Genomic DNA, 27,201 nt, shown 5'->3' on the forward strand with positions numbered 1-27,201 from the left:
TCGGCCTTTTTAACATGGCACCAGTGCCTCGGAATACCTGGGGTCATGCGGATGATGGTGAGTACCTTCAGCCATGGTGGGTGAGAGAATTGGGCTGACATTGAATGAGACGGACACCATGGGGTGGGCTGGGTAGTTAACGAGATGAGTTCGATAAGGTGGCACCAGGAAACTAGCTCAGTCTCGTGCGGACAATCCCTCTGTCATACTCAGTGAAAATGTTACTGACACAAATTATTGTTGGATTCAATGCAATGAGTCGAAGTTTGTGCTGACCCTACTTCCAGTTACAAAGCTGCAGAACAAATGCTCATTCAATACTCTCCATCATCTGACCTCACACCAATATCCTGTTCAACTAGCATTCAAAATTTCTTCATTTCAGCATTCTGGAACCTGGGAACACATCCTTCCATGACATTGTCTCTCAATCTCCCTCTCTCTGTCTATCCCCCAAACCCCTCCCATTTGTTGATACTTAAAGTGATTTCCCCACCATCTCTCTCTAAGTGATTTTCAAACCCACAGCACCCCTGTGTCATGGCACAATGGAGATATGGAGCTGTAAATGGATGGGCGCTGCGCATCCTTTTACTTCCTGCATGGACTGCAAGTTTCCCCACTGATCCAATACAGTGTTACGAGAAATGTACTGGGGTGGTGGACACAGTTCCACACCCTGGTCACGTATCTCACCTGGGTTTATAGATCAATGCACTGCTGTGGTCTGCATACTTTTCCACTCCGGGTAGATTGAGGGTTATATTGCTCAGTACACTAGTCCGTTTGCGATGTGCTCCCTGCTGAACACATGTCTCATCTGGGTTTATAGATCGATGTATTGCTGAGGTCTGCTCAGTGTTCCACTCTGGACTGATTGCAGTTTGGTGTTCAGCAGTGCTCTAGCCTGGTCTGCACAGTGCTCCATGCTGAACACATATCTCCTCTGGGTTCATGGTGTGTGGTCTGGTTCTAGTTTAAAAAAAAATGAAAGATTTATAGTCCGTCCGTCAGTAACCCTATCCATTCCATCGAGACTGAGAAAATATTCACTTTCAGTATGAATAAGAAATGTTATGTAATGAGGGGGTTAACTAAGCCTGTTTTTTCGGTGACTGCGATTAATGTCAGTCTCCATGGATCCTAATTCTCCCAGTGGAGAGTTCCCATCTTTTAATGATATATGAGCTCTGTTCAGTGTGTTATCCCGTAGTAAGAGCGGGAGCATCACCATCAGTACTGGTAGGGATCAGCAGCATCAGATGGAGAAGGGGAGGAGAGATCATAATCTGAGAAAATTATTCTGGAATGCTCCAACAATGGATCAGAATCTGGGAACATTAGACTGGAATGTTCCAACAATGGATCAGAATCTGAGAACATTAGATTGGAATGTTCCAACAATGGATCAGAATCTGAGAACTTTAGACTGGAATGCTCCAACAATGGATCAGAATCTGGGAATATTAGACTGGAATGTTTCAACAATGGACAGGGGGTTATCCGATGATGTTTGGTTTCTTTCTCTATATTATGATTGGATGTCATTATCATCGCGGATCTATAATGCACTTCTCATTATTCAATATATTTATTATCCTCTCCTGTCTATCGTTGGTGTCCCTGGTAAGTCTTATCCTCGAGATATTTTTTTTCTATAAACCAGTTATGACTGCGTTACTGTTCTTTCATGTAGTCTTCACTTCTTGCCACTATTATTGTTCATGTTGAGACCCTCCATCCAGATATTCGCTCTGCAGAACATTACTAACTGCATCAGGGAACTTGTTCAAATAATGCCTCCCCCCTTGCTTCTGGCAGTGTTACTCATGGGTCTCTATGGTGACCGACTCAATTCCTGAAGAAGGGCTTTTGCCCGAAACATCGATTCTCCTGCTCCTTTGATGCTTCCTGACCTGCTGCGCTTTTCCAGCAACACATTTTTAAGCTCGACTCAATTTCAGATGTGAACCATTTCCTCACTGTCCTTGTGATTTAAATATTTGGAGTGTGGAGGTCATTGTCCTCTATTGTGTATACAAACTCAATTTCCTTCCTGGGACTCCATCCCATCCCTGGCCAACATCTTTTTTTATTCATTTGTGGGTCTTGGGCATCACTGGCTGGCCCGAATTAATATCTCATTCCTAGTTGTCCTTAAGATGTGGTTGTGAGCTGCCTTCTTGAATCGCTGCAGTCCACATGCTGTGGGTTGACCTACAATGCCTTTAGGGAGGGAATTCCAGGATTTTGACCCAACGACTGTGATGAAACAACCCATTCCAGCTGGTCTGAAAATACCTTTATTCAATGTTCTCATTCTTGTAAGGTTGCTCTCGAAGGGTTCAATCATCCAGTTAGTCCCACGACCCAGTCTTTGTCTCCATATTTCCGGAAGATGTTCTCAGTTTCTGTCTTTAATGTGAATCTCTCTGGCCCTCTGTACCTTTCCATTGCCTGGGTTACTGGCTCCCTTGTGTGTCGAATGCTGGCATTGTGAAGTTCAGAAACAGTGACATGGTGTGTGTCAGGCTGTTGTTCACTTCTCTTTGTGTCCCATGCGTTTCTCCATGGAAAGGGGTGTGTGTGTCGGGCTGTTGTTCACTTCCCGGTGTGTCCCATGTGGTGTTCCATGTTCAGAGGAATGTGTGTAGGGCTGTTGTTCACGTCCTGGTGTGTCTCATGTGGTTCTCCATGGACATGGCTGCGTGAGTCGGGCTGTTGTTCACTACCCGTTGTGTCCAAAGTGGTGTGCCATGTTCGGGGAGTGTGTGTCGGGCTGTTGCTCACCTGCCGGTGTGTCCCATATGCTGCTCCATGTTGGACATGGGTGTGTGTATCTGGCTGTTGTTCACTTCCCGGTGTATCCCATTGGTGCTTCATTTTGGAAAGGGGGGTGTGTATCGGTTTGTTGTTCACTTCCAGGTATGTCCCATTTGGTGCACCATGTTGGATAAGGGTTTCAGAAGCTTTGACTCACGTCTTTTAAACTTGATCTGTGCCTGTCCATTAAACGTCTGACGTCTGTGTTTGGCCCTTTGAGTTGATCGTGTGGTCAGTAACACGAGGAAGCACCTTGAGTATTCTTGTAAAGGACCAGGCATCTAACATCTCTGACAATGCTGTGACTTTAAAGCATATTATTTGCTCCTTTTCTTTAAAGATAGATCTTAAATGCCGAACTACGTACTGCAAACCGCTGAAGTAAATAACTTAGGAGGCTTTTAGGTTTTTTAAATAAATATTGATAACAATGGGCAGTTCGCACAGACCAGGCTTTCCAATTTTTCTGAGCTGTAACAATGACCAGATGCCTGGGTGGGAGAAGGGTTGAATGCTTCAGTAAATAATCCCGAGTGGTTATTCTCTCTGAAATCTGTCTTGATGCTGTTTCCTCCTGGATTGGAGAATTGCATTCGAGACTGAATGACCTATGATGCGTCTTTTTGCCAAAGGACGAGTTTATGGGATGTTCATACATTGGAACAGTTCATTAGTGGGAGGTACTGTATCTATTATTCTGTTAAGATTTCCAGTAGTTAAGTTATTCTAAACTTCTCTTCTTTTTGTATATGTTTTTATTCGAGTGTTTAAATAAATCGTGTTTTGCTTAAATTTGAGTGTTTTGACCAGCTGCATCACATCTCACATCTACATTTGCTATAAGACAAGGTTGGTGTCCAGGCTACCAACTTAAAGTATTTTAAGGCAGTTTGGTCTGGTCCATAGCAAACTGTGGACTCTTTCCCGGTTCGAAATCGACAATTTCAAATGGGATTCAGGATTAGAATCACTAATTGCGTGTAGGGGAATGGGTTGGTGGCTCTTCGGAGGGTCTGTGTGGGCATTTTGGGCCAAAGGGCCTGTTTCCACACTCTAAGTAATCTAATCTTTGGGCTGTGGGAGGAAAACTGAGAGGAAACCCAGGTGGGGTGGGGGAGAATTTGTGCAGGGAGATTGTTGGGTTAAAGGCGGTGTTTTGTCGTTGTTAGTGTCTTTTGTTCCGGGTGTTGAATTCGGGTTGTTTGAATAATGCTTTGTTGCTAATGGTTCTTTCTGTCTCTAAGAGTTCTTTGGGTTTGGAAGAAGTGAAGTTGGAGATTTTACAAAATGTGAGCAAGGCAAAGCTGTAAGAATTGGCAGACAAGCTGGAGTTGGGTTTGTGAGAAAAGGACAGATAATTACAGCTATAGGTTGGCATTTTAATTTTGGTGGAAACACCATCAGAGTCTTTGGAAATGGCTAGAATTCAATTGCAGATGAGGCAGCTTGAATCCTAAAAGGAATTGAAGCAGTTTGAAATGTGATTAAAAGTAGAATTAAAAGAAAAGGAGAGAAAGAATCAAACATAGTAATGTTGAAAGGTGAATAAGAGTAGTAAAAGCAGAGCAACCTATGACACTCAAGAGATTCTTACTTTGGAGGAGTTCAAAAATTAACTTCCTGCAGTCGTGCGAACTCGTTTGGAAGAGCAGAGAGTTACAATGGCAAGACTAGAAGTGGAAATGGCTGATGATTATCAGTTGGCCCATAAATCAAAATTTGGTTTTCCTGATGGATAGAAAAAATGTGCGAGATCTTCTTAAAACCAATACCTGTGAGAGTAAGGTTTACTGCATAGACCAGGCCTAGCAGGTAGATGTTACAACATTAAAAAGTACAGAGGCATGTAAATCTTTGATGCTGAGAGATGAGAAGCCATGTCATTCAGGAGGACTATTGGAGAGGTAAGATTTGCTTCATTATGTAACGTGTGGTTGGAGTATCCGGTGAAATCATCAGTAGAAATATTTCACAATTGGGAAGGAGGCCTTGAGCTTGGTGTTGATGTTGAAACATTTCAGCATTTAAATTGCCAATTGCCATCTGAGACAAATCAATATACTCCTAAACGTTTTTGGAGAAATTTCTGGAGAAAACTTCCACTCTATTCTGATAGAGGTTATTATTGCTGCTATTCAATTTGGAAGTTATACAGGTGACATGACGAGAAACCATACTTGCTGACAAGTTGTCGAGCCTTGAATGAAGAAAGACAAAGGCGTTCTGTAGCAGGAATATACTGACTGAAATAGAATTGAGTTATGAATGCTTGCATGCTTAGTTTCAATGTCATATATACGCATTGTAGTCTACTAATATAGTAAAATAATGGGTTTAAAATGAAGCTGCCATTGTGTATGGATGGTTCATATTGTCAAAGGGGGAGGTGTGACGATACTGTCATTTTGAAAAGGTTATTTTCCCTTGTTTTTTTTTGAAGAGAGGTCGTAAAGGCAGAGATGCCGAACTGCCGACTGAAAATGGCTGAAGTAAGTAATCGAGGTTACGTTAGATTTCATTAAAACGCTGGTAACAATGGAAGGGCAGCGGCCAGCTCTCTCAGACAGATTTTCTCGTTTTGATTTACGCTGCAGCATTCTGAATCTGCTTGGGGTCCCAGGAGGATTGGAAGTTTCAATACATTATCCCTAGCTCCTATTCTCCCTGAAATCTCTCTTGAAGTTGCTTCCTCCTGGATTACAGAACTGCACGTAAGATTCTGTGTTTGAATTTACCTTTTTGCGAAAGTGTATGTTTATGGGATGTTCCTGTATTAGCACAGTTAATTAGTAGAATGCAGTAGGAAATTGCAGTACCGTTGGCAATGATCTTTTCGTCTTCTCTGTCAACGGGGGTGGTACCAGGGGACTGGAGAATGGCGAATGTTGTGCCCCTGTTCAAAAAAGAGAATAGGGATAACCCCGGGAATTACAGGCCAGTTAGTCTTACTTCGGTGGTAGGCAAAGTAATGGAAAGGGTACTGAGGGATAGGATTTATGAGTATCTGGAAAGGCACTGCTTGATTAGGGACAGCCAGCACAGATTTGTGAAGGGTAGGTCTTGCCTTACAAGTCTTATTGAATTCTTTGAAGAGGTGACCAAGCATGTGGATGACGGTAGAGCAGTGGATGTAGTATACATGGATTTTAGTAAGGCATTTGATAAGGTTCCCCATTGTAGGCTTATGCGAAAAGTCAGGAGGCATGGGATAGAGGGAAATTTGGCCAATTGGATAGAAAACTGGCTAACCGGTCGAAGTCAGCGAGTGGTGGTAGATAGTAAATATTCAGCCTGGAGCCCAGTTACAAGTGGAGTTCCGCAGGGATCAGTTCTGAGTCCTCTGCTGTTTGTAATTTTTATTAATGACTTGGATGAGGGAGTCGAAGGGTGGGTCAGTAAATTTGGAGATGATACGAAGATTGGTGGAGTTGTGGATAGTGAGGAGGGCTGTTGTCGGCTGAAAAGGGACTTAGATATGATGCAGAGCTGGACTGAGGAGTGGCAGATGGAGTTCAACCCTGCCAAGTGTGAGGTTGTCCATTTTGGAAAGACAAATAAGAATGCGGAATACAGGGTTAACGGTAGGGTTCTCAGTGAGGTTGAGGAACAGAGGGATCTTGAGGTCTATGTTCATAGATCTTTGAAAGTTGCCACTCAGGTGGATAGGGCTTGGAAGAAGGCCTATGGTGTAATAGCGTTCATTAGCAGAGGGATTGAATTCAAGAGTCGTGAAGTGATGTTGCAACTGTACAGGACTTTGGTTAGGCCACATTTGGATTACTGTGTGCAGTTCTGGTCGCCTCGCTTCAGGAGAGATGTAGAAGCTTTGGAGAGGGTGCAGAGAACATTTACCAGAATGTTGCCTGGAATGGAGAATAGGTCATATGAGGATAGGTTGAGAGTGCTAGACCTTTTCTCGTTGGAACGGCGAAGAATGAGGGGTGACTTGATAGAGGTTTATAAGATGATCAGAGGAATAGATAGAGTCGACAGTCAGAAACTTTTTCCCCGGGTACAACAGAGTGTTACAAGGGGACATAAATTTAAGGTGAAGGGTGGAAGGTATAGGGGAGATGTCAGGGGTGGGATCTTTACCCAGAGAGTGGTGGGGGCATGGAATGCGCTGCCTGTGGGAGTGGTGACCTTTAAGCGGCAATTGATAGGTACATGGATGGGTGCTTAAGCTAGGACAAATGTTCGCCACAACATCGTGGGCCGAAGGGCCTGTTCTGTGCTGTATTGTTCTATGTTCTATGTTCTAGTATATGTATTGTTTGCATACGTATTCCAGTAAAGAAGCTATCGCAAATTGTTCTTCTCTTTGATTGTGTTTTAACTAGAACGTTTGAATGGATTACATTTTGCTTAACGTTGAGAGGGTTGACCAGTTACAACACATCTGGAACACGCACTTCACATCTAAAATAAGGAAATGTTAGGGTCTAGGCTGCCTTCTTGAAATATCTGAGTGGTCTGGCCTGGTCTGGTCCCAAAAAACGTGCAGCTGAGGGGCTTGTGACTGACACCTGTTATTGAAAAGTTAGTAGAGGGGCTGCGAATGGTTTGCTAGAGGTTGTGCTATGAACTGCCTCAGACATTCATGGAGACCTGAGGATTTTTGACCCAACTCTGGATGGAGCATGGGGAATGTAGTTACTGCATCTGGGTCTGCAACATGAACACCAAATGGATCAGAGGATGCAGACAGGGAAAGCTCAGAAACCACACAGTGAGTGTGTCTGGAGAAAGGGGTCCCCTGTATCAATCCCGGGTTTTCCAGGAACACCTTCCCAAGCTACACTTAACCCAGGAGCAAAGTGTGAGGGAACCCTGACTGAACAAGGAGCTGGTCACAGAGCGGTATCACCTCTTTCAACGTGACCTGCAGCTTCACACCAGGAGGAGGACGGTGCTGCCAGAGGCTATAAGGGTCACTGTTTCATTAATCTTCTATGATCTGGAGCTTTCCATGCAGGACTGGGTGTCATATCCATCATCGCCCAGCATGTCGACATCAATATCATAATTTTGCAACAGAGGATACATATGATGAATGAGAGCAATGGGGCCCTGGGAACATCAAGTAATAGACCATCAGGGAGATGGAGCAGCACTTCCCATGTCTGAACGTGTCAGAGCGAACCGTCCGGTACAAACGGTATCACTAAGTCCTGTAATCTCTCTCTATTTTGGTAGTGTACTGTCTACCATTCTTCTTGAAAAAACATACAGATTATATGTTACGTTGAATTCGTCCTGCCTAACCATTATCCACTGAATTTACCTGTCAATATCCATTTGCAGACCCTCCATTCATAAATTAATGTCCTGATTATCTTAATGACATCGTCAAACTTAGTGATAGAACATTTGTTCTACTACTACAAATCATTGATATAGTTTGTAACTAGCTGAGGACCGAGTACTGGTCACTGGGTGACATTACTGGCTACGTTCTAACAAAGTAATTAAGACTGATTTACCCAGAGTTCCTGCTTCCTGGTAGATAACCAGTCTTCCCCATTCCTGTATAACATATTCAAAAGGCTGAATAAGAACGAGGTGCATCAGTCGGCAATTCAGCCTCTGAGCCTGCTCTGCCATTGATTAAAATCATGTCTGATATCATTGCTGCCTCAGTTCCACTTTCCTGCACGCTCTTCATATTCGTTCATTTACTCAATGTCCCAGCCTCTACTGCACTCTGTGGCAGTGAATTAAGTGCCTTATCATGAGAAGTGAGCAACCCTTTGAGAGAAGTAAGTTTTCCTTACCCCTGTTTTTGGTCTGCTCTGCCTTACCCTAAAACTCTGATTTCTTGTTTTAGATTGCCCACACGAGGAACTATCTAATACACATCAATACTATCAATCACCTTCAGCATCCTCCAGACCTCAGTGACATCTCTTCTCATTCTTCTAAACTACAGACAGTATCGATCTGAACTGCTCAATCTCTCTTCAGAAGAAAAACTCATCATTTCTGCAATCAAATTGTTAACCACTTATGAACTAGCTCAATGGCAGCTGCATCCCTCCTATAGTCTGGGCACCAAAACTGTGCAGTATACTCCAGTTGCGCCTCCCTCCTTGTAAAATCTGCTTTTTTATAAATAAATGCCAAAACTGCACTTCCCTTTCTCATGTCCTGCTTTACCTACATCTGAGATTTGTGTGACATGTATGAGGACACTCAGATCCCTCTGAACCTAAACACTCTGAAGTTATTCTCTCTATTTGAATAATACGTTGTCTATCTGTTGCGCTGACAAAAATGGTAGACTCATACTATCAGTTGTTCAGTTTCATCTGTCAAATGTTGCTCCAAACCATCCATATCAAAATTTCTTACATCTTCATTGCAATTTCACACCTATGCTAGTGTCAACTGAAAATTTGGTTCAACTTGTCTATCGCTGCAAATATGTAATAGTACAGATTGCCAATAGTTGGGGCCTGGGGACAGAAAGTTGCATTTTGCCAAACAGAAAATGGCCCATTTATTCCATCTCACTGCATTTTGTTGGTTCCCGAATCCGGTCTCCAAGCTAAAGGCTACTTCTAATCACATGTCCTTATTCTGCAGATTAATCTTTTGTGCACACTTTATGAAATGCGTTCTTGAAGTCCAAGTACTTCATCTCCAGGTTCTCAATATCCATCTTGCTTGTCACATCTTTAACAAACTCGAGCAAATAATTGAAGCACGATTTATCATTCACAACATCATGTTGACTCTGATCGATTGGTTTTGATTTTGCAAACGTTCTGCCATTAATTCCTGAATAATATATTCTAAGAATCTTTCTTAAATTCAAAGAGTTTTCTCAATACTTTTTATTCCATCTTGGAGGTGATAATGTAAATTCTTACCTCTCTATAATCTCTACGTTCCCTCCAATCCTGTATGATTCGCAAATGGCTTGAAATGACCTGGTCTGATTGATTTTTAGGAGATATGAGTGTCTGATTGGACTAACGCTCTTCCTTGTATACAAAATTGATGGCCCTACGGTATCATGTTGATGGCATACCCTTAATGTGTAAGAGGCTGGAGGGCTTATGCAATCTTCGTGTTGCTATGTAATAATTTGAAGGGCTGAAGTTGTCTACTCACATTTTATCAAAACCAGGCTGGAGTTGCTACATGGTCTAGTCCCGCATCCCTAAAATGGGGCCAAGGGAGTATTTAGTCTCCTGTCCCCAAACCCCAACATGTAACGTGAACTTCTTCCTCATTTCCAATAAGAAGTCTCATAAAGTTTGCATTCTTATCCAATTCCCATGCAACAGGCTCCATGGGGCTGAATGGCCTCCTGTTATCCCAGTGTACCAATTTCCAGTCACTGTAGGACCCCTTCCAGTTCCTGTATTACAGACTCGAGGGAGCTGAATGGACTGATCCTGTTGCTGTGTAACAGGCTACTAGTGCTGCATGGCCTATTCTGGGCCCAGTGTTGTCGACACGAGTAGTTGATTGACTTCCTCCTGTAACTGTAAATCAGGCTCTGGGGGCTGAATAACCCCTCCCTGTTCTGGTCTAATAGGATCGAAGGCCTGAATATCCTTCTGCTGTACCTGTGTAACAGGATGGAGACACGGAATGCATTTCTCCATTTGCTGTGTAATTGGCCTCTGTTTTTGACGCCTTCCAGTGTTCTATGCAAAAATAAAATCATCTTCCATTCTTGTAAAGCCCAATGGGCATTGGATCAACCTGAACATCCTTTCTTTATAAGCTTACACCGGCATTGCTGGAATCAGTTTAGGAACCATCTCTGAGCTGCGTCCAGAGTAACAATATCCTTTCCTCAGTGAGGCGACTAAATCTGTAAACACTACACCAGACGTAATCTCACTAAGAACCTGTACGGCAGCAGCAACACTGCACCAGCCTGCTGTAAAGTTCCCACCCAGGTTAGAACTATCTCAGCTGTCTGGGAGAATGCACAGCATTGCTGAGAGACCATTCTCCTTCAATTCTCCACCGGCATAACGGGAGATCTAGTGAAAATGTCACAGTGACACTTAAGAAGAACAGGTAAGGTGTGACAAGATGATCTCACGGTGTACATTGGCCTCACCAACTATCTCCCTGAATCAACCATTTATCTTCCAAGACCCCACGTGGCTCAGATTCCACAGAATCTGCTCAGGTGGAACTTAGAAACAGCAAGGAAAAGATGGGAGTTGTATATCAAAGCTGCAATACAGATGTTGGGTATGTCATAAAACATGAAATTAGACATACAAACATACAAGTTTGTGGGTACTGCAGTAAAATGGACAGATTCAATTGCATCTAAACTGTGTTAACCCAAGCGAATGGTAATACTGGGAAAATCGATTTCACGAGCCTATGTGAGATGGTCTGCTTTAAGCGGATGGTCAGCACTGAGTTAGAGATCAAGCTCTTTTGGAGTTTTTTTCATGAAGACGATGTTAAACAAAACCCTCCAAATTGATTGAGAGAAGTAGAATGGATGGTCAAAATTGTGGCAGATGAAGAGTAATGTGGGTAGATTTGATATTGTGTACTTTGTTAGTAAACGAGAACATCAGCCTGCCATTTGAAAAGGTATTGGTTGAAAAATGTTGATTATAAAGGGACTTATGCTCAATTATTTGCTTTCTTCTGCAGCAGAGATCCGAGGTCCATGCAGGGCAGTGAGTTCTGAAGCCTGTAGTCAATACTGGAGATAGCATTGGCAAGCTGCCCAGTGTACACAGATCCACCTCGGGGATAGCTGTAACGTTGAAAAGGACCTGGATCTCTCTGCACGCCAATCACTGAAAGTAATATTGCAGGAACAGAAAGCAGTTAGGAAGATTTATGGTGTGTTGACCTTAACTTCAGGGGGATTTGAGTCCAGGAGTAAGTGTGTCCTACTGCAGCTGTACAGCCTTGGTGAGACTGCATCTTGCACATTGTGCAATATTGCGTGCAGTTTTGGTCTCCTTCCTTAATAAAGGACAAACCTGACATTGAGGGAAAGCCGTGAAGGATGACCAGACTGATATCTGGGATGACAGGTTTGTTATGGGAGCAGAGTTTGGGACGACTGGGCCTGTATTCCATGAGATTTAGGAAAATCAGTGGCCATCAGTGAGGGATGTAAAGCACTGACAGGGCGAGACCGATTGGAAGCAGGGATGATACTTCCCCTGGCTGGGACGCCTAAAACACAGTGTCACAGTATGAGGTACAAGCACGCCGTCTCATCCTCTATCACTCCAAAGAGAAAAGCTCGAGTTCCTTCAACCTTTCTTCATAAGACATTCCCTTCAGTCCTGGCAGTATGTTGATAAATCTCCTCTGCCCCCTCTCTAAAGTTTCCATATCCTTTCTATGTTGTGGTTCTGTTCACCGAGCTGGGAATTTGTGTTGCAGATGTTTCGTCCCCTGTCTAGGTGACAACCTCAGTGCTTGGGAGCCTCCTGTGAAGCGCTTCTGTGATCTTTCCTCCGCTATTTGTAGTGGTTTGAATCTGCTGCTTCCGGTTGGTCAGTTCCAGCTGTCCACTGCAGTGGTCGGTATATTGGGTCCAATTCAATGTGCTTATTGGTTGAATCTGTGGATGAGTGCCATGCCTCTGGGAATTCCCTAGCTGATCTCTGTTTGGCTTGTCCCAGGCGAACTCATGTTGCTTATCATCTGCGTGAGTGGCTACTAAGGTCGTGACGTTTCGTGGCTAGTTGGTGTTCATGGATGCGGATCGTAAGCTGTCTTCCTTTTTGTCCTATGTAGTGTTTTGTGCAGTCCTTGCATGGGATTTTGTACACTACATTGGTTTGCTCATGCTGGGTAATGGGTCCTTCGTTCTGGTGAGTTGTTGTCTGAGAGTGGCTGTTGGTTTGCGTGGTGTTATGAGTCCTAGTGTTCGCAGTAGTCTGGCTGTCAGTTCGTAAATGCTCTTGATGTATGATATGGAAATGTGTTGCTGGAGAAGCGCAGCAGGTCAGGCAGCATCTAGGGAACAGGAGAATCGACGTTTCGGGCATTAGCCCTTCTTCAGGAATGAGGAAAGTTTGTCCAGCAGGCTAAGATATCTTTTATCTTAGCCTGCTGGACAAACTTTCCTCATTCCTGAAGAAGGGCTAATGCCCGAAACGTCGATTCTCCTGTTCCCTAGATGCTGCCTGACCTGCTGCGCTTCTCCAGCAACACATTTCCATCTCTGATCTCCAGCATCTGCAGACCTCATTTTCTCTTCTCTCTTGATGTATGATAGTATGGATAGTCCTTTGGGTCGTGGCATGTCCTCATTCCGTTGTCTTTCCCTTAGGCATCTGTTGATGAAATTGCACGGGCATCCGTTTTTGGCGAATACATTGTACAGGTGTTCTTCTTCCTCTTTTTGCAGTTCTGGTGTACTGCAATGTGTTGTGGCCCTTTTGAACAGTGTCTTGATGCAACTTCTTTTGTGTGTGTTGGGGTGGTTGCTTTCGTAGTTCAGGACTTGATCTGTGTGTGTGGCTTTCCTGTATACCTTTGTGGTGAATTTTCCGTTAGGTGTTCTCTGTACCATCACGTCTAGGAATGGGAGTTGGTTGTCCTTTTCTTCCTCTCTAGTGAATCGGATTCCTGTGACTGTGGCGTTGATGATCCGGTGTGTGTTCTCTATTTCTATGTTTTTAATGATTACAAAGGTGTCATCCACATTTCTGACCCAGAGTTTGAGTTGAATTTGCGGTAAGACTGTTTGTTCTCACCTTTGCATTACCGCTTCTGCTATGAGTCCAGAAATAGGTGAGCCCATGGGTGTGCCGTTGATTTGTTCATATATTTGGTTGTTGAATGTGAAGTGTGTTGTGAGGCACAGGTTCAGTAGTTTGAGTATGCCGTCTTTGTTAATAGGTTCACCGTCCTGTTGTCTGTTCTGTATGTCCAGCAGGTTGGCTATTGTTTCTCTGGCTAGGGTTTTGTCGATAGAGGTGAACAGTGCCGTTACATCGAATGAGACCGTGGTTTCTTCCTTGGCTGTGTGTATAATTCTGATGATGTCCAAGAATTCCTGTGTTGATTATATAGAGTGTCTGGATCCGCTGACCAGGTGTTTCAGTTTCTGCTGTAGTTCTTTAGTCAGTTATGTGATGGTGTCCCTGCTAGTGATACTATTGTTCTGAGTGGGCTGTCTGGTTAGTGCTCTTTAGGTTGTCCATAGAATCTGGGGGTGTTGTTGCTTTCAGGTTTCATTCTTTGTAGGTCAAACCTGGTTATCTGTCCGTTTTGTTTTTGTAGTTTCCTCAGTGTGTTGTTTATCCTATTGGTGAGCTGTGGGGTGGGGTCAAACTCCCTCTTTTGGTAGGTGTTGGTATCTGCAAGTAGTTGTTGCGCTTTTTGGATGTACTCTGCTTTGTCGAGGATAACCGTCATTCTGCCTTTGTCTTCTGGTAGTATGATTATGTTCTTATCGTTTCTTAGTGCTTTTAGTGCTTCCCTCTCCTTGGTGTTGAGGTTATGTGTTTATCTTTTCCTTGTTATCAGGGGTATGATACTTTGTCTCACTGTTTGTTGTGTCTCTTCTGTCAGTCCATTGTTCCTGAGTGTGCATTCTAGTGCTGCTAGGAAATCTTCTGTCTTGGCGTCCCTGTGGTTGTAGTTGAGTCCCTTGGCCAATATTGTTCTTTCCGTGTCTGTGAGCTGTCTGTGGGAGAGGTCTCTAACCCGAATGTGTGTTGTGATGTAAAAGTTTGACCATTCTTTCTTTTTGTGCCTTTTTTGCGGCGTGTGATCCTCTTCTGTCCTATGGTGACCGCCTGTTCTATGGTCCGGGTCCATTCCTGATTGGTGGTTTTTGAAATTAACGATTGTTGGTGCGAAATTTCTTGTCTGTACTTGTGAAGTCTGTTGTGATCACTAGGACTCATAACAGCACACAAACCAACAGCCACTCTCAGACAACAACTCACCAGAACGAAGGAACCGATACCCAGCATGAGCAAAACCAATGTCGTGTACAAAGTCCCATGCATGGATTGCACCAGACACTACATACAAAAAACAGGAAGACAACTAACGATCCGCATCCATGAATACCAATTAGCCACGAAACGACACGACCAGCTATCCTTAGTAGCCACACATGCAGATGACAAGCAACATGAGTTCGACTGGGACAACACTACTATTATAGGACAAGCCAAACAGAGAAAAGACAGGGAATGCCTAGAGGCATGGTACTCATCCACAGATTCAATCAATAAGCACATAGACCCGGAACCAATATACCGACCGCTGCAGTGGACAGCTGTTACTGACAACCGGAAGTGGCAGATTCAAACCACTACAAATACCGGAGGAAAGATCACAGAAGCGCTTCACAGGAGGCTCCCAAGCACTGAGGATGTCACCTACCCAGGGGAGTAAACGTCTGCAACACAAATTCCCAGCTCGGCAAACAGAACCACAACAACGAGGACCCGAGCTACAAATCTTCTCACAGACTTTGACCATCCTTCCTATAATGAGGCAACCAGAAGTGAATACTCCGTGTTATCGAACCAGAACTCTATCGTGCTGCAGCATAACCTCGCAGCTCTTAAACTCATCACTCTGCAAATGAACGTGAACACACCATTCACCTTCTTAACAATCCTGTCAACCTGTGCGGCATCTTCGAGCGATCTATGGACATGGACTCCAAGATCTCTCTGTTCCTCCACACTGCCAAGAATCCTTCCTTAAACCCTGTATTCTGCATGCCAATTCGACCTTCTAAAGTGAATAATTTGACACTTCCACAGTTGGACTCCATTTGCCACGAATCAGCACAGCTCTGCATCCTATCAATATCCCATTGCAACCTACAACAGCCCTCCACATTATGCACAACTCCACCAACCTTCCTGTCATCGGCAAACTTACTAACACACCCTTCAACTTCCTCATCCAAGTCACTTATAAAAGTCACAAACAACATAGTTCCCTGAACTGATCCCTTCTGAAAACCACTGGTCATCAATTCCAGGCTGAATATATTCCATCTATCACCACCTTCTCTCTTCTATGGGACAGCAAATCATGTATTCATACAGACAGTATTCCCTGTATCCCATTCATCCTTACTTTCAGAATGAGCCTATCATGAGCCTACTAGGGGTACTACATTGTCTCAGTGGTTAGCACTGTTGCCTCACACCACTAGCGACTCGGGTTTGGTTCCTGTCTCGGGCGATTGTCTGTATCGTGTTTGCATATTCTCTCCGTGTGTGTACGGGTTTCCTCCTACAGTCCAAAGATGTGCAGACCAGGCGAATTGGTCATGTTAAATTTCCCATAGGGTTAAGTGCATTAGTCAGAGGGAAATGATTCTGGGTAGGTTACTCTTTGGAGTGTCGGTGTGGACTTGTTTGGACGAAGGGCCTGTTTGCACACTGTAGGGAATCAAGTCTAATCAAACCTTATCAAACGCCTTGCTAAAATCCCCTGCTCTACCATCATCAACCTGTTTTGTCACATTCTCAAACAATTAAGTAAGAATGCATAAGTCATGACCTGCCCCTCACAAAGCCATGCTGAATATCTCTCATTCAATTATTGATTTCCAAATAGTCATAAATCCTGCCTCGCAGAATCCTCTCAAATAATTTGCCCACCACCGACCTAAGACTGACTGGTATCTAATTCCCAAGGTTAACCCTATTCCCTATCTTGAACAAGGGTATAACTTTTGCCAACCTGCAATATTCTGGTACGATTCTGGATTAGTGGCGCTGGATGAGCACAGCAGTTCAGGCAGCATCCAAGTGGCAGCGAAATCGAATTTCGGGCAAAAGTCCTTCATCAGGAATAAAGGCAGAGATTCTGAAGCGTGGAGAGATAAACTAGAGGAGGGTGGGGGTGGGGAGGAAGTAACATAGAGTACAATAGGTGAGTGGGAGAGGGGATGAAGGTGATAGGTCAGGGAGGAGAGGGTGGAGTGGATACGTGGAAAAGAAGATAGGCAGGTAGGACAAGTCTGGACAAGTCATGGGGACACTGCTGAGCTGGAAGTTTGGAACTAGGGTGAGATGGGGGAAGGGGAAATGAGGAAACTGTTGAAGTCCACATTGATGCCCTGGGGTTGAAGTGTTCTGAGGCGGAAGATGAGGCGTTCTTCCTCCAGGCGTCTGGTGGTGAGGGGGCGGCGGTGAAGGAGGCCCAGGACCTCCATGTCCTCGGCAGAGTGGGAGGGGGAGTTGAAATGTTGGGCCACGGGGCGGTGTGGTTGATTGGTGCGGGTGTCCCGGAGATGGTCCCTAAAGCGCTCTGCTAGGAAGCGCCCAGTCTCCCCAATGCAGAGGAGACCACTTCGGGGGCAACGGATAAAATAAATGATATTAGTGGATGTGCAGGTAAAACTTTGATGGATATGGAAGGCTCCTTTCGGGACTTGGATAGAGGTGAGGGAGGAGGTTTGTGCACAGGTTTTACAGTTCCTGCGGTGGCAGCGGAAGGTGTCAGGGTGGGTTGTAGGGGGCGTGGACCTGATCAAGTCGTCATGGAGCGAACGGTCTTTGCGGAAGGCGGAAAGGGGTGGGGAGGAAAATATATCCCTGGTGGTGGGTCTTTTTGGAGGTGGCGGAAATGTCGGCGGATGATTTGGTTTATGCAAAGATTGGTAGGGTGGAAGGTGAGCACCAGGGGCGTTCTGTCCTTGTTACGCTTGGAGGGGTGGGGTCTGAGGGCGGACGTGCGGGATGTGGACGAAATGCGTTGGAGGGCATCTTTAACCATGTGGGAAGGGAACTTGCGGTTTCTGAAGAAGGAGACCATCTGGTGTGTTCTGTAGTGGAACTGGTCCTCCAGGGAGCAGATACGGCGGAGGCGGAGGAATTGGGAATACGGGATGGCATTTTTGCAAGAGGTAGGGTAGGAAGAGGTGTGATCCAGGTAGCTGTGGGAGTCGGTGGGTTTATTGAAAAATGTCAGTGTCAAGTCGGTCGTCATTAATGGAGATGGAGAGGTCCAGGAAGGGGAGGGAGGTGTCAGAGATGGTCCAGGTCAATTTAAGGTCAGGGTGGAATGTGTTAGTGAAGTTGATGAATTGCTCAACTTCCTCGCGGGAGCACGAGGTGGTGCCAATGCAGTCATCAATGTCGCGGAGGAAGAGGTGGGGAGTGGTGCCGGTGTAATTACGGAAGATCAACTGTTCTACATAGCGAACAAAGAGATAAACATAGCTGGGGCCCATACGTGTGCCCATGGCTACCCCTTTGGTCTGGAGGAATTGGGAGGATTCGAAGGAGAAATTGTTAATGGTGAGTACCAGTTCGACCAAACGAATGAGAGTGTCGGTGAAAGGGTACTGTTGGGGACGTCTGGAGAGGGAAAATGGAGGGCTTGGAGGGTCTGGTCATGGCAGATGGAGGTGTAGAGGGATTGTATATCCATGGTGAAGATGAGGTGTTGGGGGCCGGGGAAATGGAAGTCTTGGAGGAGGTGGACCATAAGACCATAAGACATAGGAGTGGAAGTAAGGCCATTCGGCCCATCAAGTCCACTCCGCCATTCAATCATGGCTGATGCGCATTTCAGCTCCACTTACCAGCGTTCTCCCCGTAGCCCTTAATTCCTCGAGACAACAAGAATCTATCAATCTCGGCCTTGAAGACATTTAGCGTCCCGGCTTCCACTGCACTCCGTGGCAATGAATTCCACAGGCCCACCACTCTCTGGCTGAAGAAATGCCTCCGCATTTCTGTTCTGAAATGACCCCCTCTAATTCTAAGGCTGTGTCCACGGGTCCTAGTCTCCTCGTTTAACTGAAACAATTTCCTAGCATCCACCTTTTCCAAGCCATGTATTATTTTGTACGTCTCTATTAAGTCTCCCCTTAATCTTCTAAACTCCAACGAATACAATCCCAGTATCCTCAGCCGTTCCTCATATGTTAGACCTGTCATTCCAGGGATCATCCGTGTGAATCTCCGCTGGACACGTTCCAGTGCCAGTATGTCCTTCCTGAGGTGTGGGGACCAAAACTGGACACAGTACTCCAAATGGGGCCTAACCAGAGCTTTATAAAGTCTTAGTAGTACATCTCTGCTTTTATATTCCAACCCTCTTGAGATAAGAGACAACATTGCATTCGCTTTCTTAATCACGGACTCAACCTGCATGTTTACCTTTAGAGAATCCTGGACTAGCACTCCCAGATCCCTTTGTGCTTTGGCTTTATTAATTTTCTCACCATTTAGAAAGTAGTCTATGCTTTTATTCTTTTTGCCAAAGTGCAAGACCTCGCACTTGCTCACGTTAAATTCCATCAGCCATTTCCTGGACCACTCTCCCAACCTGTCAAGATCCTTCTGCAGCCTCCCCACTTCCTCAGTACTACCTGCCTGTCCACCTAACTTCGTATCATCGGCAAACTTCGCTAGAATGCCCCCGGTTCCCTCATCCAAATCGTTAATATATAATGCGAACAGCTGTGGCCCCAGCACCGAACCCTGCGGGACACCGCTCGTCACCGGCTGCCATTCTGAAAAAGAACCTTTTATCCCAACTCTCTGCCTTCTGTTAGACAACCAATCCTCAATCCATCCCAGCAGCTCACCTCGAACACCATGGGCCCTCACCTTGCTCAGCAGCCTCCCGTGTGGCACCTTATCAAAGGCCTTTTGAAAGTCTAGATAGACCACATCCACTGGGTTTCCCTGGTCTAACCTACTTGTTACCTCTTCAAAAAATTCCAACAGGTTTGTCAGGCATGACCTCCCTTTACTAAATCCATGTTGACTTGTTCTAATCAGACTCTGCTCTTCCAAGAATTTAGAAACCTCATCCTTAATGATGGATTCTAGAATTTTACCAACAACCGAGGTTAAGCTGATTGGCCTATAATTTTCCATCTTTTGCCTTGATCCTTTCTTGAACAAGGGGGTTACAACAGCCATCTTCCAATCATCCGGGACCTTTCCTGACTCCAGTGACTCTTGAAAGATCTCAACCAATGCCTCTGCTATTTCCTCAGCCACCTCTCTCAGAACTCTAGGGTGTATCCCATCGGGGCCAGGAGATTTATCAATTTTAAGACTTTTTAACTTTTCTAGCACTATCTCTTTCGTAATGGCAACCATACTCAACTCAGCCCCGTGACACCCTTTAATTTTTGGGATATTACTCATGTCTTCCACTGTGAAGACTGACGCAAAGTACTTGTTAAGTTCTCCTGCTATTTCCTTATCTCCCATCACTAGGCTTCCTGCATCAGTTTGAAGTGGCCCAATGTCTACTTTTGCCTGTCGTTTGTTTCTTATGTACTGAAAGAAACTTTTACTATTATTTCTAATATTACTGGCTAGCCTACCTTCATATTTGATCCTCTCCTTTCTTATTACACTCTTTGTTATCCTCTGTTTGCTTTTATATCCCTCCCAATCTTCTGATTTCCCACTGTTCTTAGCCACTTTATAGGATCTCTCTTTTTCTTTAATACATTTCCTGACTTCCTTTGTCAGCCAAGGTTGTCTAATCCCTCCCCGGTTAATCTTTCTTTTCTTGGGAATGAACCTCTGTACAGTGTCCTCAATTATACCTACAAACTCCTGCCATTTTTGCTCTACTGTCTTCCCGGTTAGCCTCTGCTTCCAGTCTATTTTAGTCAGTTCCTCTCTCATGCCCTCATAATTACCTTTATTCAACTGTAACACCATTACATCCGATTTTGCCTTCTCCCTTTCAAACTCCAGACTGAACTCTATCATATTATGGTCGCTACTTCCTAAGGGTTCCCTTACTTTAAGATCTTTTATAGAGTCTGGTTCATTGCAAAGCACTAGGTCCAGAATAGCCTGCTCTCTTGTGGGCTCCATGACAAGCTGTTCCAAAAAGCCATCCTGTGAGCATTCCATGAATTCCCTTTCTTTAGATCCACTAACAACATTATTTACCCAGTCCACCTGCATATTGAAGTCTCCCATGATCAATGTAACCTTGCCTTTCTGACATGCCTTCTCTATTTCCCGGTACATGTTGCGTCCCTGGTCCTGACCACTGTTAGGAGGTCTATACACAACTCCAATTATGTTTTTTTGCCTTTGTGGTTCCTCAATTCCACCCACACAGACTCCACATCATCCGACGCTATGTCATTCAATACCATAGATTTAATTTTGTTCTTAACTAACAAGGCAACCCCACCCCCTCTGCCCACCTCTCTGTCTTTTCGATAAGTTGAAAAACCATGGAGGTTTAACTGCCAGTCCTGACCCCCCTGTAACCAAGTCTCTGTGATGCCTACTACATCATAATCATTCACTATTATCTGTGCCATTAGTTCATCGGCTTTGTTATGTATGCTACGAGCATTCAGGTAAAGTGCCTGAATGCTAACTTCCTTATCATTAGAGATGTTGGAAGTCATATGTCCTAAGTTATCCTTGCTTTTTACTGCATTCTCAGTCTGCCTCAATTTTAAATCCGCCTGGAAACATTCTATCCTGCTGCTAATCTTGCCATTTACCTCCATACTCCCTGTTGCTTTCACTTTCCCTTCCCCCCAACTCAGAAGTTTAAAGTGGAGGGCGTGGGTGGTTTCTCGAACGTTTGTGGGGAGCTCCTGGACTGGGGGGGATAGGAGAGTGTCGAGCTAGGTGAAGATGAGTTCAGTGGGGCAGGAGCATGTTGAGACAATGGGTCGGCCAAGGTGGTCAGGCTTGTGGATCTTGGGAAGGAGGTAGAACCGGGCAGTGCGGGGTTCCCCGACTATAAGGTTGGAAGCTGTGGGTGGGAGATCTCCTGAGGTGATGAGGTTCTGTATGGTCTGGGACATGATGGTTTGGTGATGGGGGTGGGGTCATGGTCGAGGGGGCGGTAGGAAGAGGTATCCTCGAGTTGGCGTTTGGCTTCAGCGGTGTAGAGGTCAGTGCGCCAGACTACCACTGCGCCCCCTTTATTCGCTGGCTTGATGCTGAAGTTGGGATTGGAGCAGAGGGATGGCGCGTTTCGAGGGTGAGAGGTTTGAGTGGGGGAGGGTGGTAGACAGGTTGAGGCGGTTAATGTCCCGGCAGGAATTGGAAATGAAGAGGTCGAGGGCAGGTAATAGGCCAGCGTGGGGTGTCCAGGTGGATGCAGTGTGTTGGAGGTGAGCGAAGGGGTCCTCGGAAAGTGGGCGGGAATCCTGATTGTGAAAGTAAGCTGGGAGGCAGAGGCGGGGAAGAATTGTTCGACATCACGGCGTGTAAATTCATTGATGCGTGGATGGAGGGGCATGAAGGTGAGTCCTTTGCAGAGGACTGATCGTTTGTCCTCGGTGAGGAGGAGGTCTGGAAGGAGGGCGAAAAGTCGGTAGGGCAGGAAGCTGGGAACTGGTGTGGGTGTGGAGCTGGGAGTGGGGGCAGAACCTGTAACTGGAGTGGGTGTGGTGGTGGGGGGAATGGGGGTGGAATCATGAGCAGGGGTAGTGTTCCCCTCGGGGTTCTGGTGGGTGGGGATAGTGACAGTGGGGTCTGTGGGGGTCGTATCAGCAGAATGCAGGTGAGCGGCGCAGGTGGAGGCGGAAGTGGTGGTGACCACGGCAGTAGGGATGGCGGAAGTCACTCAGCGTGTGGCATTGGCGATTATGTGAGGGGCAGAAGTGATGTCACGTGTGATGCATGAGGAGTTGTGAGGTGCGGAAGTGGTTGTGAGATTGACCATGATGGGGAGGAAGTGACATCATCAATTAGCGTGGGGGTGGCAGCTGCATTAGCCTCATGGCTAATGGCATCTGTGTAGTTTCCGAAGCCAGGGGAATCTTCTGGAATGTTTGAGGAGTGCTGGTTATGGAGGTAGGTAGATACTAGTTTGTTGTACTTACAGTTTTTGATGTTTGAGATGGAATTGAAATACTATTTGTTGAGAGTATGAATTCTCCTGAGGATGTAGTACAGAGTGGGTCCTTTGCAATCCACCCTTTCCACCTTCCGCAAAGACCGTTCCCTCCGTGACTACCTGGTCAGTTCCACGCCCCCTAAAACCCACCCTCCCATCCTGGCACCTTTCCCTGCTACCGCAGGAACTGTAAAACCTGCGCCCACACCTCCTCCCTCACATCCATCCAAGGCCCTAAAGGAGCCTTCCACATCCATAAAGGTTATTCCTGCACATCCACTAATATCATTTATTGTATCTGTTGCCCCCGATGTGGTCTCCTCTAAGTTGTGGAGAATGGGTGCCTCCTAGCAGAGCGCTTTAGGGAACATCTCTGGGACACCCGCACCAATTAACCACACCGCCCCATGGCCCAACATTTCAACTCCCCCTCCCACTCTGCCGAGGACATGGAGAACCCGGGGCCTCCTTTACCGACGCTCCCTCACCACCAGACGCCTGGAGGAAGAACGCCTCATCTTCCGCCTCGGACCACTTCAACCCCAGGGCATCAATGTGCACTTCAAAAGTTTCCTCATTTACCCTTCCCCACCTCATCCTCGTTCCAAATTTCCAGCTCAGCCCTGTCCCCGTGACTTGTCCGGACTTGTCCTACCTGCCAATCTCCTTTTCCACCTATCCACTCCACCCTCTCCTCCCTGACCAATCACCTTCATCATCTCCCCCACTCACCTATTGTACTCTATGCTACTTTCTCCCCACCCTCACCTTCCTCTAGCTTATCTCTCCACGCTTCAGGCTCTCTGCCTTTATTCCTGATGAAGGACTTTTGCCCGAAACGTCGATTTCGCTGCTCCTTGGATGCTGCCTGAACTGCTGTGCTCTTCCAGCACCACTAATCCAGAATCTGGTTTCCAGCATCAGCAGTCATAGTTTTTACCCCATCTTCTGGTACGACTCCAGTGGATAGTGAGGGCACAAACATCATCACGGAAGACATAGCAATCTCTTCCCTCATTTCGTTTAGTAACTTTGGGTATATCCCATCTGGGCCAGAGGATTTATCTATCTTTACGTTTTTCAAAATTTTCAGCACATCCTCTTTCTTTACATCAACGGGTTCTAGCATATCAGTCTGTTTCATGCTGTCCTCATTAAAATAGAGACACTTCAACCCATCACACTGACTGCACCTTTGCCTTATCAAGTTCCCATGCTTCCTCACAGACTCTTTGCACTCTGTATCAACTGGTCGGTATCGACTGCATCACGTGATCCGTACCTCAGGTTCCCACACACCTGCCAAACTATTTTATGCCCTCCCAAAGATCTCTAGCAAATCTCCCATCCAGGGTATTGTTGTCCACCCAGTTCAGGTGCACCCCGTCCTTCTTGTACAGATCCAACTTTCTGCAGGAGGTATCCCAATGACAGACATATATGAGAACATCCCTCTGACCCCACCCCTGTAGCCAGCTGCACTCACTCTCTCTGTTCCTGTCTCAGTAGGAGGTGGCAGCGGTAGCAATCCTGGGATTACTACTCTGCTTGTCCTGACTTTTAGCTTCCAAGCTAACTCCCTATATTCACTTTTCATGTCCTCCTCCCTTTCCATACCTGGCTTATTGGTACCAATGCATACCACGACTTCTGATTATTCTCCCACCCCACCGCCCCACACCCGAAGAATCCCGTAGACTCAATCTGAGTCATCCCTGACCCTGGCACTCAGGAGGTAACATACCATCCAGGAGTCTTGCTCACGACCACAGAATCACCTGTCAGTTCCTCTCACTTCTGAATCTCGTATTACTGTCGCTCTCCTATTCTCCCCCATTCCCTTCTGAGTAACAGCGCCATGCTCCGTGTCAGAGACCTGGCCGATAATGCTTTCCCCTGGTTGGTCCCATTCCCCAACAGCATCCAAAACGGTATACTTGTTATTGAGGGAAACGGCCAAAAGATATTCTGCACTCTCTGCCTATTCCATTTCCATCTCCTGACGGTTACCTAGCCATGTAACTGAGGTGTGACTACCTTCCCATAACGCCTCTCTCTCCTCCCCTCATCCTCCAAACTGATCTGAAGTTCATCCATCTCCAGTTCCAAATCCCAAACGCGGTCTGTGAAGAAGTAGAGTTAGTTACACTTCGCGCAGGCAAAGTCAGCAGGGACGCTAGTGACGACCCTTACGTCCCACATCCTCCATGTCTGGTAAAGATGGCTGATGGATTTCTTTTCTTAGGTCGCACACATTGCTGGGAGGAATAACAAGGAAAGAGAGAGGCAGCAATATGTCATTCCTCCTCAGAAGGGTTACATTTGTTTGCCTCTCTGAAGTGAATCACATAATAATGTTATCCAACCCCCACCTGGAACATATGAGATCTCCTTGAATATTGCCAAAGCTGTATTCTGTCACATTCCCTGCTTCATGTAGCTGCACCTTCCCATTTCCTTTGCAGGAAATGGTCCCGGTTGATTTGAAGATATGTTTATTTGCGCTTGTGTAATTTAAAAAAATGAGATATTTAATGCTTTCACAGTATTTGTGTTGAAATGAATGCATCCTAAACATAAACAAATACCGATATTTCTGGAAAAGTTCTGGAGGTCCGACAGCACCTGAGACCAAAAGTCAGAGTTAACGTTTCTGATCTGGTGACGGTTCCTCAGAATCAGTTTTACACTACTTCCCCAGTTACATTCTCCCACACAAGAGGAAATATCCATCAGGTATTCACTAGCTCGTGATCTTCTCGTGATCTTCTATGCTCAATAAGAGCATCTCCCATTCTCAGGCCTAAACTGTTAATCCTTCAATGCATGATGCCTTCATCCCAAGAACAAGAAAAAAGGAACATCTTGGAAAGTTTCGTGAACCATTGTATTGTTTTTTCCAGTTTAGGGAATTATAACTACACAGGAAACATCAGATGTGTTATCAGCACTGACCTGCACAGATGCAGAAAAATCATTCCTCAGATCAAACCCAATACCCTTTGCAATGAAAGCAGCAACATTCTGTTTACCTTCCAAATCACATACTGCAAGTCCAGACTAACTTGATGTGATTCGTATACCAGGACAAGCAAATCATTCTGCACGACCAAGTTCTGCAATCTCTATTCATTTAAATAATTAAATGTTTTCTTATCCGACCTCAAAACGCAAAGTTTCTGTCACCCACATTGCACTGTTTTTGGTGAAGGTTTACTCACTGCCTCCATCTGCCTGTATCCCATTGCAGACACCCTGCCCTCCTCCTGTCTATATCCTATTGGAGACACCCTGCCTCCCCCCCGCCTGTATCCCATTGCAGATGCTCTTCCGTCCCCCTCTCTGTATCCTACTGTAGATGCTTTGCTCTCCCCCTGTCTGTATTCCATTGCAGACGCTCTGCCCTCCCCCTCTCTGTATCCCATGGCAGACGCTCTGCCCTCCTCCGTTGTTATGCCACTTCAGACGCTCTGCCTCTCCTGTCTGCATCCCACTGCAGACGCTCTGCCCTCCCCCTCTCTGTATCCCATAGCAGATGCTCTGCCCTGCCCCTGTCGGTATCCCATTGTAGACGCTCTTCCTTCTCCCTGCCTGTATCCCATTGCAGACACTCTACCCTCCGCTTGTCTATATCCCATTGCAGCCACCCTGCCTTCCCCCTGTCTGTATCCTACTGCAGATGCTCTGATCTCACCTGTCTGTATCCAATAGCAGACGCTCTGCCTCCTTCTGTCTGAATCCCATTGCAGACGCTCTGCCCTCCCCCTCTCTGTATCCCATTGTAGACGCTCTACACTCACCTGTCTCTATCCCATTGCAGAAGCTCTGTCTCCACTTGACAGCTTTTTGTAAAACTATCCTGGTGTATAAGGCAATTGAACTCCCATCCATTCATCCCCTTCATCCAAATCATTAATCCAGACTGTAAGATGTTGATAAACTCACACTGATCCCTGAGGACTTCCACTAGTTACAGCTGTCCACTCTGAAAAAATAGAAATTATCTCTACACTGTACTTCAGGTTGACGAACCAGGGCTCCCCTGTTCAACTGTAATTGCCCAGAAAGGTTTTAGGGCCTCCTCCAAATGGTATAAGTTAGTAAATAGGCTGAAAGACTGCATTCTATTTCTGTATCACTCCATTGAAGGACAGAATAGCCTCCTCCTGTCTCATAATAAAAACGCTGACTGGCTGAATGCAGTCTACCTTTCTTTCTATAACAGCGTCAAGGAATAATTGGGAGTACAACATGTGGGATAGGAGGGGCAGTTGGCCATTCGGCCCCTCCAGCCTGCTACTAAATTTAGAAACATCATGACTCGTCTGTTTGCAGTTGACTACCTCCTTTCCTATCTGCTCCCAATAAGCATTGACTGTGCTATCCATCAAAGTAAGTTAAGGTCAGCCTTGAATATCTTCAATGACGCAGTCTTCACTGTTCTCTGGGAATGACAACACACAGATCACACAGTCCAAAGGAGTGTATGGTGGTCAAGTCATTGACTCATAATCGAGAGGCACAGATAGCTCATGAACTGAATTGGGGCATTGAAATGAAACCATCATCATTTGTGAGAAG

The 27,201-nt window shown here is 45.6% G+C and overlaps 1 pseudogene; it reads right to left on the reverse strand.

Annotated features, from left to right (window-relative positions):
• Positions 1 to 10,262: 10,262 nt before the first annotated feature.
• LOC148135756 (uncharacterized) lies at positions 10,263 to 26,364 on the reverse strand (annotated as a pseudogene).
• Positions 26,365 to 27,201: the final 837 nt, after the last annotated feature.

The sequence above is a fragment of the Chiloscyllium plagiosum genome, unplaced genomic scaffold (genome assembly GCF_037043375.1).
Source record: "Chiloscyllium plagiosum isolate Xiang-an unplaced genomic scaffold, Cpla_swu_hap1 HiC_scaffold_48, whole genome shotgun sequence".
Lineage (NCBI taxonomy): Eukaryota > Metazoa > Chordata > Chondrichthyes > Orectolobiformes > Hemiscylliidae > Chiloscyllium > Chiloscyllium plagiosum.